Source organism: Carcharhinus amblyrhynchos, chromosome 6 (genome assembly GCF_965287045.1).
Source record: "Carcharhinus amblyrhynchos chromosome 6, sCarAmb.v2.hapA, whole genome shotgun sequence".
NCBI classification, from domain to species: Eukaryota; Metazoa; Chordata; class Chondrichthyes; order Carcharhiniformes; family Carcharhinidae; genus Carcharhinus; species Carcharhinus amblyrhynchos.
Window position 1 is genome coordinate 19,874,582 of NC_137329.1, and position 13,099 is coordinate 19,887,680.

Below are 13,099 nucleotides of genomic sequence, written 5' to 3' on the forward strand. Positions count from 1 at the left end.
TGTTCTTGCTCCAGGGGGAGTATAGCTTTACCACACTGATTCTGGAATGGCGGGACTGATATACGAGGAGAGATTGAGTTGGTTAGGATTACATTTGCTGGAATTTGGGAAAATGAAGGGAGATCTCATAGAAACCTATAAAATTCCAAAAGGACAAGAGTAGATTCAGGAAGGGCGTTCCTAATGGTGGAGGAGTCCAGAAACAGGGGTCACAGTCCAAAGATAAAGATGAAGAGACGTTTATTCACCCAGGGAGTGGTGAGCCTGTGGAATTTGCTACCACAGAAAGCAGTCAAGGCCAAAACATTGTATATTTTCAAGAACGAGTTAGGTATAGCTCTTGGGGTGAAGGGGATCAAAAGATAATGGAGGAAAGCAGGAAGGGGTTATTGAGTTGGATGATCAAAAGTGATCATAATGAATGGTGGAGCAGGGCCACATTAAGGGCTGAATAGCCACCTCCTGCTCTTATTTTCTATGTTTCTAAAACAATCATTATCAAGTTATGGGCATTGCTGGAAAAACAATGTTCCCATGATACAGCTGGAGTTTCCACTTCAGAGAACAAGTCAGCTGTGGCTCAGTTGGTAACACTCACGCCTTTGATTTATGAAGTTGTGAGTTCAAGTCCCACTCCAGAGCTTGAGCACAAAAATAAAATCTGATACTACCGCACAGAGCTGCGAGGCATTGGGAAATTGGTTTCTTTCTCAAGTGAGTGTACAACATCCCATGGCACTGATTTGAAGAAGATAATGGAGGGGAGCAGGTTATTGAATTGGAAAATCAAATTTAATCATAATTAATGGTGGAGCAGGGCCACAGAAATGAAAAATTATTCCTGGTGTCCTGGCCAAAATGTATTGCTCAATCAGCACCAGAAAAGCAGGCTTTCTGGTTATTAACCAGTTGATGGAAACTTACTGTGTGTGAATTGGCTGCTGTGTCTCCTACATCACAACAGTGACTATACTCCAGAAATATTCACTGGCTCAGCTCATGAAAAATGCATTTAAAAAAATCATTGCACCTTCCTAAAAATTAATCTGGATGGTGTGGTGGCACAGGGGTTAGCATTGCCACCTCATAGTGCCAGGGACCTGGTACAATTCTGATCTTGTGTCACAGTCTTTGTGGCGTTGCACAGTCTCCCCCTGTCTGCGTGGGTTTCTTCTGGGTGCTCTGGTTCCCCCCCACAGTCCAAAGATGTGCGGGTTAGATGGATTGGCCATGCTAAATTAATCCCTTAGTGTCCCAAGGTGTATAGGTTAGCCGGGTAAATATGTGGAGTTACAGGGGTAGGTCTGGGTAAGATGCTCTGTTGGAGAGTCTGTGCAGACTTGATGGGACGAATGGTCTCCTTCTGAACTGTAGAGATCCTATTATTCTAACATAAAGCAGAATTTGCATCACACAATCTTTCAGATAACAATAACAAAAGACTGCATTATAATCGCACCTGTAATGCAAGAACTTGTCCCAGGACATTTTGCAAGAATATTATAAAACAACATTTCTTACAACAGTGAGTACACTTTGAGAGGTACTTCATTGGCTGTGGGCACTTTGGGCCACTCTGAGGTGGTGTAAGGCACTGTAGTAATACTTTGTGTGACATTGTTTTTCCTTTTCTTGGTGGTAGTGGCTGCGGGGTTTGGAAGGTGTTGTCAAAGGAACATTGGTAAATTACTGCGCCACATCTTCATTGAATCATAGAATCATAGAACCCTACAGTGCAGAAAGAGGCCCTTTGGCCCATCGAGTCTGCACTGAACACAATCCCACCCAGGTCCTACCCCCGTATCCCAACATATCATACCCACTAATCCCTCTAAGTAGTATACTACATGAGAGAGTGTAGAGGAGATTTACCAGATTGATTTGAGGAAAAGGGGTTTTTAGCTACATGGTTATGTTGGAGAAGGGAGGGTTGTTCCCCTTGGAGGGTGGGAGATTGAGGGGAGGAAGAGAGATTTGATAGACGTGTACAACGTTGTGACAGGCCGAAATGAGGGAGGCAAAAAAGAAATCTGTCCCCATGAACTGATGGTGCAAGGACTATGGGATACAGATTTAAAGATTTGGGTAATAGAAGTGGGGGGTGTGGGGGAAGAGTGGTGGTGGGGGATGGTGAGGAGTAATTGTTTTACACATAGAGTATTAATGATCAGGAGCTGACTGCCCATGAGGATGCTGGAAACAGGAATGATTAATGATTGCAAAGAAAATTGGATGGGCATTTGAGGGAAATAAACTTGGGTGGCTGCAGGGATAAAGCAGGGCAATGGGACTGACTCCACAGGATGCTACCATTGATCTGATGGGTCGAATGACCTCCTTCTGTACAGTAATAACTCCACAAAAAAATGATATTTTGAGCTCTTCTGACCCGGAAACCAGGTTAGATGTATTGGCCGTGCTAAATTCTCCCTCGTGTATCTGAACAGGTGCTGGAGTGTGGCGACTAAGGGATTTTCACAGTAACTTCATTCCAGTGTGAATGTAAGCCTACTTGTGGCTGATAAACAAACTTTAAACCAGGTGTAATTGCCCACTAGTTGACCTGGTGAATTTAAAAGCAGCTAAGATCTATTTGACGTATATTTTAAAAGTATGTTGAATTTTATCTGTAATTAAGTGTGCCGGGAAAAGTGTGACAGATACCGGCTAACCTATTTCCTACTGGAACTACTTCATACTGACTTTTAAAGGGACAGGCTGGTGACTTTACAGCAATTCTGTATTCCAGACCTCAGAGTGCCTGTGTGCATCACCACAGAAGGACTGTGAGCCGTCTGAAAATCCATAACATCACACAAATTTTACAATCACTTCAAATCAGTCACTTTGGGGTTACTTATGTTTCCTAACAGCAACTACTTCCTGATTGATCACTGACCGTAGGTTATCTGGATTGTTAATTTCATATTAAATGTGGCTGAACTGAAAACAATAATGGCAGCTTGAAGGAACAAGAACAGGGCTTTCACTGCAGTCAACTCTGCCCTCTAATGTCAAGTTTATGAATTACAGTAGGCCAATTACATAGTCCCATGCTGACAACATCATGGAATCATAGAGTCCCTACAGTACGGAAGGAGGCCATTGTTGCTGTCCAGCCGTTAGTGTCTTGGTCTCCTCATGGCCTCTCTCAAGCCTGACCACTCAGGTGGTCACGTCTTGCAATGCACACGCAGAATTCTTCATCCAGCAAAGCAATGTTGTCTGCTAAAACCCAGCTTGCAGGTGCAGCAGGTGGTCAGGAAGGCGAATGGGATGCTGGCCTTCATAGCGAGGGGGATTGAATATAAAAGTAGGGAGGTCTTGCTGCAGCTGTATAGGGCATTGGTGAGGCCGCAGCTGGAGTACTGTGTGCAGTTTTGGGCGCCGCACCTGCGCAAGGATATTTTGGCCCTGGAGGGAGTGCAGAGGAGGTTTACTAGGCTGATACCGGAGTTGAGGGGATTGAGCTATGAGGAGAGGCTGAATAAACTAGGCTTGTACTCGTTAGAGTTTAGAAGAATGAGGGGAGATCTCATTGAGACGTATAAGATGATGAATGGGATGGATAGGATAGAGGTGGAGAGACTCTTCCCGCTCAAAAAAGACAGTAGGACTAGGGGGCACAGCCTCAAGATAAAGGGGAGGCGGTTTAGAACGGAGTTGAGGAGGAACTTCTTCACTCAAAGGGTGGTGAATCTCTGGAATTCTCTGCCCGTTGAAGTGGTGGAGGCTGCCTCGCTAAATATTTTTAAGAAGCGGGTTGATGGGTTTTTGATAAGAGAAGGGATTGAGGGTTATGGGGAGAGGGCGGGAAAGTGGAACTGAGCCACGACAGATCAGCCATGATCTTATTGAATGGCGGGGCAGGCTCGAAGGGCTAGATGGCCTACTCCTGCTCCTATTTCTTATGTTCTTATGTTCTTATGTTCTAAACCCAGATCCATCGACTGATAGTATTGCCATTTGATGCCAAAGTCAGCATCCATCATCTATCTTTCTCACGATGGAATCGATAACCAAAAGGAAATGGAATAAGGAGCATATGTAACCTTGCTGTACTCCTGTGAATATTCACCCAGTCTCCGAGCTTCCCTCTATGTGACATACAACTCTCCTCCAGTCACCTGGGATGCTCTCAGCAGTCCAGATCTTGGTGAACCCTCGTGTGTTCTGTTGTGATGGTGTTCTTGCCATGTTTCAATAGCTCTGCTGATCGATCCCAGGTGTCCTGTTGCTCTTTAGTCCCTTGATGGCTCTTTGGACCTCTGATCTGTCAATTTCTCCTAGGTTGATGTTAAGCTGTTGAGCTGCCATCAGACTCAAACATGGATTGGAACCTAGGCTGGTTGAGGATCTCCTGAAAGGTTCCACCCACCATGCATCTTGCTGTTGGTCCATCAGTAGCATCCTATTGTCCTTCTCCTTGATTGGTAGAGTGGTGATGTTTCTTGTACTAGTCAGTTCCCACACCATCTTGCACACCATAGAACCATAGAATCCCTACAGTGCAAAGGAGGCAATTTGGCCCGTCAAGCTTGTACCAACTCTTTCCCTTTGGATTCAGAATAATGAGTGCCACTCACTGAACAACTCCTGACTCACTCTTGACTCACTTTTGGACCAAGTACACATTGGATTCTTGCCTGATGATTGTGAGTTAATTTTGATTTTACAAGTGAGTCCAGAAATGAGTTTTTACAGAGTTTAATTGTTCTTTTATTAAATACTCTTGACCTGAACATGGAGTGTACTTTATTACCCACCACTAGCAGACTTTCAGAGACCTTTTGATTTGGAGACGGAACATTTCCTGGCCGACAGTTTAGGTTAAGTATTATGGGCTGTTGTAACTCTGGAGATGGTCTGGTTGTTTGCAGAGCTTCTGAAAAGGTTTAAACTCCACCCTGGCAAGGAGAGAGTAAAGAAAGCTGGATGCAAAATATTGAAGAGTAGAATACGATTGCTGATACCTAATGTCCAGCGGGGTGCAGGCTGAAAGAAATTGTGTGCAATGTTATAATCCATTAACCATAATGTAAACAGATTTTCTCCCACAGGGTTAAAGGTCACATGAGCTGGTGCAAAAACGGTGCAGTTCACAAGAGAAACCTGCTTACCCCAGTTTAATTACACATTGAAGGAAAGATAGGTGTTCAGTTGTCTGTGACCTGCTCTGCCCTGGGAAAATGTAACTCTGCAGAACAGCTTTCATCGTCAAAGAACGATGGAAATACTTTGAGGCAAAGATAAATAAATAATGAAAAGCTTCCTTTAAAAAATCTGCCCTTGTGCTGAAACAAAAATAGTTACAGCACGATGGCACAATAGTTAGCACTGCTGCTTCTCAATCCCAGGGACACGGGTTCGGTTCCAATATTGGGTGACTGTCATAGAATCCCGACAGTGCAAAAGAGACCATTCGGCCCATCGAGTCTGCACCGACCACAATCCCACCCAAGCCCTATCCCCGTAACCTCACGTATTTACCCTGCTAATCCCCCGGCACTAACGGGTCAATTTAGTATGGCCAATCAACCCAACCCGCACATCTTTGGACTGTGGGAGGAAACCGGAGCATCCGGGAGCAATCCACGCAGACACAGGGAGAATGTGCAGACTCTGCACAGAGGGTGACCCAATCGAGCCTGAGTCCCTGGCGCTGTGAGGGCAGCAGTGCTAACCACTGTGCCACCGTGCCGTCCTGTCTGTGTGGAGTTTGCACGTTCTCCCAGTGTCTGCGTAAGCTTCCTTCGGGTGCTCCAGTTTCCTTGAAAGATGTGTGGGTTAGGTGGATTGGCCATGCCAAATTGCCTCTTCGTGTCGGGGGCTAGCAGGATAAATATGTGGGATTATGGGGATAAGGTCTGGCTGAAGTGTTATCCTACTCGATGAGCCTCTCTCTTCACTGTAGAGATTCTATAATTCCAAACTACATAACGATTTTACAGTGGGGGGGGGGGGGCACGTTTATTGATTCTGTAACTCGCGGTGCCGAGGACAGAGCACTTTTCCCCTCACTGGAAATTTCAATAGCGACAGCAGTGGTGTATCAGGAAGATGCTGCCCTCTCTCTCCAGCCTGGGGATTACCAGCGGCTGCCCCTGAGGAATGTGAGGCTGCAGCTGGCGAGGGCCTTGTCCTCACAGGCCTCAGATTGATGACGCAGGCCGATAGACCTTAGCATTTCGATATTCCATCACTGTGTCCTGCAACGTCTCAGGCCAGACTGCGGTGTGTCAGCCAGTGAAAGTAATGGATGTTTGGAGAAAGAGGCAATGGCCAGATCAGATTGTATGATAACATTAATTACACTCTGCGCAACAGCGAGCCAACTGATGGGCGATTAAACTGTGTTTGCTCAGGCCAAGATCTCATTTCTTCAAAATGTTATTTTCTACGTTATTCAGAGCTGTGGCAAACATTGCTGTAAAGGGTGATCTCCAACAAAGTGCAGGTGATGCAGCAATCAGTGCTTTTTTTTTCAAACAAGACTCCACCAGTCTTACTTTTGGCTCATGACTGACGAGTGAGCCTTGGTCATTAAAGGGGAAATAAGTAAGTTTAAAAAGGAGTAAAGGTCAAATGTAAAGGGTTTGTTTGTCACTGTGCAGTGACACCAGCTGGCCAGCAACAGAACCGCAGCACCAGGCAAACCGCCGACAAAGAGAACTTCCTGCTTCTGTTGAACGACTCTTATCAAAAGCTGCTGAGCCTAAGGTAATACTTTCACAAGGGCAGTAACTCTTGCCAGGTAGATTGACTAGTGGTGACTCTCTATAGCTGGCTCTGTCCTTTAATGAGGCCTTTTATTTTGGCAACAAGTTACTCCCCTCCCCCTTCCATTTCCCCTCCCCTTCCTCCTCCCCTCTCCTGCCTCCTCTCCTACCCTCCCCTTCTCCCCTTCTCCCCTCCCCCTCCCTCCCTATCCCCCTCTTCCCCCTCCCCTCTCCCCCTACCCCATTCCCCCTCCCTCCCCATCTTACTCAGCACTTCCCATCCACCCCCACTCCCAGTCCCTCTCCTCCTTCTTCCCCTTCCCTCTCCCTACCCCCTCCCCCTCCCTCTCCCCCTTCCCCTTCCCCCCTCCCTGTTCCCCCTTCCCCTTCCCCCTTCCCCTTCCCCCCTCCCCGTTCCCCCCTCCCCTTTTCCGTTTCTCCCCTTCCCGTTCCACCCCCTCCCCTCCCCTTTCCCGTTCCCCCCTCCCCTTTCCCGTTCCCCCCTCCCCTCCCCTTTCCCGTTCCCCCCTCCCTTTCCCGTTCCCCCCTCCCCTTTCCCGTTCCCCCCTCCCCTCCCCTCCCCTTTCCCGTTCCCCCCCTCCCCTCCCCTCCCCTTTCCCGTTCCCCCCTCCCCTTTCCCGTTCCCCCTCCCCCTTCCCGTTCCACCCTCCTCCCCTCCCCTTTCCCGTTCCCCCCTCCCCCTTTCCCGTTTCCCCCTCCCCCTTCCCGTTCCACCCCCTCCCCTCCACATTCCCGTTCCCCCCTCCCCTTTCCCGTTCCCGCCTCCCCTTTCCTGATCCCCCCCTCCCCTTTCCCGTTCCCCCCCTCCCCTTTCCCGTTCCCCCCTCCCCCTTCCTGTTCCCCCCTCCCCTCCCCTTTCCCGTTTCCCCCTCCCCCTCCCCGTTCCCCCCTCCCCTTTTCCGTTTCTCCCCCTTCCCGTTCCACCCCCTCCCCTCCCCTTTCCCGTTCCCCCCTCCCCTTTCCCGTTCCCCCTCCCCTCCCCTTTCCCGATCCCCCCTCCCCTTTCCCGTTCCCCCCCTCCCCTCCCCTCCCCTTTCCCGTTCCCCCCCCTCCCCTCCCCTCCCCCCTTTCCCGTTCCCCCCTCCCCTTTCCCGTTCCCCCCTCCCCTTTCCCGTTTCCCCCTCCCCCTCCCCGTTCCCCCCTCCCCTTTTCCGTTTCTCCCCCTTCCCGTTCCACCCCCTCCCCTCCCCTTTCCCGTTCCCCCCTCCCCTTTCCCGTTCCCCCCTCCCCTCCCCTTTCCCGTTCCCCCCTCCCCTTTCCCGTTCCCCCCCTCCCCTCCCCTCCCCTTTCCCGTTCCCCCCCTCCCCTCCCCTCCCCTTTCCCGTTCCCCCCTCCCCTTTCCCGTTTCCCCCTCCCCCTTCCCGTTCCACCCTCCTCCCCTCCCCTTTCCCGTTCCCCCCTCCCCTTTCCCGTTTCCCCTCCCCTTCCCGTTCCACCCCCCTCCCCTCCACATTCCCGTTCCCGCCTCCCCTTTCCTGTTCCCCCCTCCCCTTTCCTGTTCCCCCCTCCCCTCCCCTTTCCCGTTTCCCCTCCCCTTTCCCGTTCCCCCTCCCCTCCCCTTCCCTCCCTTTCCCGTTCCCCCTCCCCTTCCCGTTCCCCCTCCCCTTTCCCGTTTCCCCCCCTCCCCTCCCCTTTCCCGTTTCCCCCTCCCCTTTCCCGTTTCCCCCTCCCCTTTCCCGTTTCCCCCTCCCCTTTCCCGTTTCCCCCTCCCCTTCCCGTTTCCCCCTCCCCTTCCCGTTTCCCCCTCCCCTTTCCGTTCCCCCCTCCCCTCCCCTTTCCCGTTCCCCCCCTCCCCTTTCCTGTTCCCCCCTCCCCCTTTCCTGTTCCCCCCTCCCCTTTCCTGTTCCCCCCTCCCCCTTTCCTGTTCCCCCCTCCCCTTTCCTGTTCCCCCCTCCCCTTTCCTGTTCCCCCCTCCCCTTTCCTGTTCCCCCCTCCCCTCCCCTTTCCCCCTCCCCCTTTCCCGTTCCCCCCTCCCCTCCCCTTTCCCGTTTCCCCCTCCCCTTTCCCCGTTTCCCCCTCCCCTTTCCCGTTTCCCCCTCCCCTTTCCTGTTCCCCCCTCCCCTTTCCTGTTCCCCCCTCCCCTTTCCCGTTCCACCCCTCCCCTTTCCCGTTCCCCCCCCTCCCCTCCCCTTTCCCGTTCCCCCCCCTCCCCTCCCCTTTCCCGTCCCACCCCCTACCCTCCCCTCCCCTTTCCCGTTCCACCCCCTACCCTCCCCTCCCCTCCCCTTTCCCGTTCTCCCCCTTCCCTTGTAATTAGGAAACATGTCAGCTGATGTTGACACATCACGGTCCCATAAAAAGTACAGAAATAAATGACCAGATAATCTGTTTTGTCCAGTTGGCTAAAGGGATAAATGTTGGCCAGGCCACCAGGGAGATCACCCCTACTCTTCATAAATATTTTCTGTGTGATCTTTTACATCCACCTGAAAGGGGAGATGGGCTTTGGTTTAGTCTTTCATCTGAAAAGTGACAAACCTGAATAGTGCAGCACTTTCCTTAAGTTTAAAGTTAATTATTGATGCAAGTAGGCTTATATTAACACTGCAATGAAGTTAACGTGAAAAATCCCCTAGCTGCCACACTCTGGGTACACTGAGGGAGTATTTAGCATGGCCAATGCACCTAACCAGTGCGTCTTTCAGATTGTGGAAGAAACCGGGGCACCTGAAGAAGGCCTATGCAGACATGGGGAGAATGTGTAGACTCCACACAGCCAGTGACCCAAGCCGGGAATCGAACCCAGATCCCTGGTGCTGTGAGGCAGCAGCGTTAACCACTGTGCTATTGTGCCTCCTTTGTTGTTGCTTCTGATCAGCCGAGCTGTAATGTGGGTCTTGCTTCTCCACCAGAGCGAATCATTTTCCTGTGCCCTGGCTGATCGAATCCTTTTAACATTTTTAACCACCTCAGTTAGACCACCTCGATCTACCCGATTTAGATCTATTAGCTCATCCGTCTAATTCTAAAATGGTGCCGTGTTAGCTGCAGTTTTGGTGGAAGTTCAGTTATGAACTTAGTTAAATATCTATTCAGATACACTGTGATGATCAGAAGGTCATTCTGAACAACAACCAGAATATTGTGTATGTATCGTTAGTGGATTTGATAGGGTCTTTTAAGGGTCTTTTAAGAGACTTCTGGATAAGTACATGGAACTTAGTAAGATAGAGGGTTATAGGTATGCCTAGTAGGTAGGGACATGTTCGGCGCAACTTGTGTGCTGTAGTTTTTCTGTTTCTATCATGATCGGCACAGACTTGGAGGGTCGACAGGACTATTCCTGTGCGGTATGTTTCTTTGTTCTTTATTTGTTCTAATGCGAGCTCAGGAAGTGAGATTGAAGCTCTTGTATTCAATTGGTCTTCCCTTTGTCTCTCATAAGACACAAAGGGCCCGATTTTACCATTTTCATTCCAAGTGCTAGGTGGACTTGAAACTGGGAGTGTTTCAGATCCGATTTTTAGACCTGTTATCAGGAGCCCCCAGACGCACTCTGCCTGAAAAAAAATCAGCGATTCTGAATCGTACTGCACAAGCCTGTGGGCAGGGCTTAACGTGCCTGAAACCCTGCAGCTCCGATCGGAGCCTCCAACTGCGCATGTGCAGAGAAAAAAAATGATAGAATGCTGCTGCCCTGTCACATCCCTCCCAGGCTGGATAATGCCTCCCCCTGGCGCCCAAAGACATTGCCCCCCCCCCCCACTGATCTCAGGCAGAGCACAACAAGGGACTCCTATCCCATCACTGACCTCAGGCAGAATGGCAGTGGATCCCCCTTTCTTGCCACTGATCTCAGACAGAGTGACAGCGGACCCTCCCTCCCTCCCCCCCACTGATCTCAGGCAGAGTGACAGCGGACCCTCCCTCCCTCCCCCCCACTGATCTCAGGCAGAGTGACAGCGGACCCTCCCTCCCTTCCCCCCCACTGATCACAGGCAGAGTGGCAGCGGACCCTCCCTCCCTCCCCCCACTGATCACAGGCAGAGTGGCAGCGGACCCTCCCTCCCTCCCCCCACTGATCTCAGACAGAGTGACAGCGGACCCTCCCTCCCTCCCCCCCACTGATCTCAGACAGAGTGACAGCGGACCCTCCCTCCCTCCCCCCTACTGATCTCAGACAGAGTGACAGCGGACCCTCCCTCCCTTCCCCCCCACTGATCACAGGCAGAGTGGCAGCGGACCCTCCCTCCCTCCCCCCACTGATCACAGGCAGAGTGGCAGCGGACCCTCCCTCCCTCCCCCCACTGATCTCAGACAGAGTGACAGCGGACCCTCCCTCCCTCCCCCCCACTGATCTCAGGCAGAGTGACAGCGGACCCTCCCTCCCTCCCCCCTACTGATCTCAGACAGAGTGACAGCGGACCCTCCCTCCCTCCCCCCCACTGATCACAGGCAGAGTGGCAGCGGACCCTCCCTCCCCCCCACTGATCACAGACAGAGTGGCAGCGGACCCTCCCTCCCTCCCCTCACTGATCACAGGCAGAGTGGCAGCGGACCCCCTTTCACTGCACCCACCGACCTCAAGCAGATTGGACCCACCTCCCCCCCCAAATCCAACTCCACCCCCAACGATGTCAAGCAGAGAGCCATTGGACGCTTGGCACTTACCTCCTCACTAACCCTCAGTGATGGAGCGCCCGAATCGGACTTATATGGAACATGTCTGTTTTGTGCCGATTCCAGATGGGTGAACGCAGTGGTGAAGGGGGAAGTGCCGGTAAAGTTGGGCGTGGAGCCCGTTAAGTCAATTTAATCCATTTAAATGGCTGTTGCACCCCGTTTCGGGTGCAGTCCCGATTACAGTCATTTTCGGGCCTTGGTAAAAGGGGAACCGATGCGGAGGTGGGTGTGGGTCACACCCAACTTTACCAAGTTTTTGTGGCTGAAAATGGGTGCAACGCGGTGGTAAAATCGGGCCTTTAGGGTGAGGTTTTCCAGCCTTACCCATTGCCAGGATTGTCCAGTCCCGCCGAAAGTCAGTGGCTGGGCTGCTAAATCTTGCGTGGTGGGTCCTGCCATAACAGCACTGGAAAATCTGGGCCTCAGTTGCACACTCGTAGCTGTTGTAATTAAAAAATGAAGAAATCTGAGGCTTCATCAGATATTTTTTATAGAATAAAAATGAGAAAGAGCAATATTCAAGAGGGAGACCAACCTTACCCAAAACCTCCATCTATTTCTGCTGACAACTTGCCTAATGGGGTGGCACTGATGGGGTGGTTAGCATTGCTGTCTCACAGTGCCAGGGATCGATTCCCAGCTTGCGTCACTGCGCAGAGTTTGCACATTCTCCCCATGTCTGCATGGGTTTTCTCCGGGTGCTCCAGCTTCCTCCCACAGTCTGAAAGATGTACTGGTTAGGTGCATTGGCCATGCTAAATCCTCCCGCAGTGTACCCAAACAGGTGCTGGAGTGTGGCAACTCAGGGATATTCACAGTAACTCCGCTGCAGTGTTAATGTGTGCCTACTTGTGATACTAATAAAATAAATAAAACTTTGCGTAATGAAGACTGAACTGCACTTGTAAATGACCTTGTAGTTCATTGATTTTTAAGCCTTTGAAATGGATATCCAAGTTGTGAGAGTTATTGGAATATGACCTATCTTTAAACAATTAGTAAATGGAAGGTTCCCAGAGATCCATCAACTTTCCAGCCTGAAATCACAGAAGCTGAGGCTCTCCGACATCTTTCTCCCCAAGTATTGGCTTTACCCTTGCTGCATCTCCATTCAATTAGTCTTGCATCGGATATTGAGAGCAGCAATATAATGCCAGTTGTCAATCTGTATTAGTGCTCCATGTCTTGGTTTCCAGACAGCGTAAGCAATCTATGTGGCCATTGCCCTGACCCTCCTGCTTGATAGATGAGCAGGTAATTGATCCCCTGATGAAGAAGTCACCGCAGCGGCGACACAGATTGCTTACGCTGTCTGAAAATCAAGAAATTTAGCGGCAAAAACTTTCTTATAGAATTGAGGCCACGAAGAGGAGACCAAAGACTGAATTGAGGCCACCATCAAGCTTTAAGAACGGACAAAGATGATGATGCTGTGTCTTCTTAACATAGAAACTAGAAGCAGGAGTGGGCCATTCGGCCCTTTGAGCCTGCTCCACCATTCATTTTGATCATGGCTGACCTTGTCATGTTGCTACATCTCACCTCACTGCAATTTCATTCAGGCTTTGGAAATCTGGGTTGTAAGAGGGTGGCTGTGGTGTTGTAGAAAGATTTGCTGGCTGCGTCACGCCAGACAGGGCGTACAACATGAGTGCTTAAGTTTAAGTTTATTTGTTAGTGTCATAAGTACATTAACACTGCAATGAAGTTGCTGTGAAAATCCCCTAGTGTCCACA

At 50.6% G+C, this 13,099-nt stretch overlaps 1 protein-coding gene across 1 annotated transcript in view; it reads left to right on the top strand.

Annotated features, from left to right (window-relative positions):
* The first annotated feature begins 6,611 nt into the window (after positions 1 to 6,611).
* LOC145344422 (uncharacterized) overlaps positions 6,612 to 13,099 on the top strand; it is a 95,073-nt gene continuing 88,585 nt past the window's right edge. The window contains exon 1 of the mRNA XM_080191557.1: positions 6,612 to 6,720. The gene's annotated coding sequence lies outside the window, so the exon portion shown is untranslated. The remainder of the gene's footprint in view (positions 6,721 to 13,099) is intronic.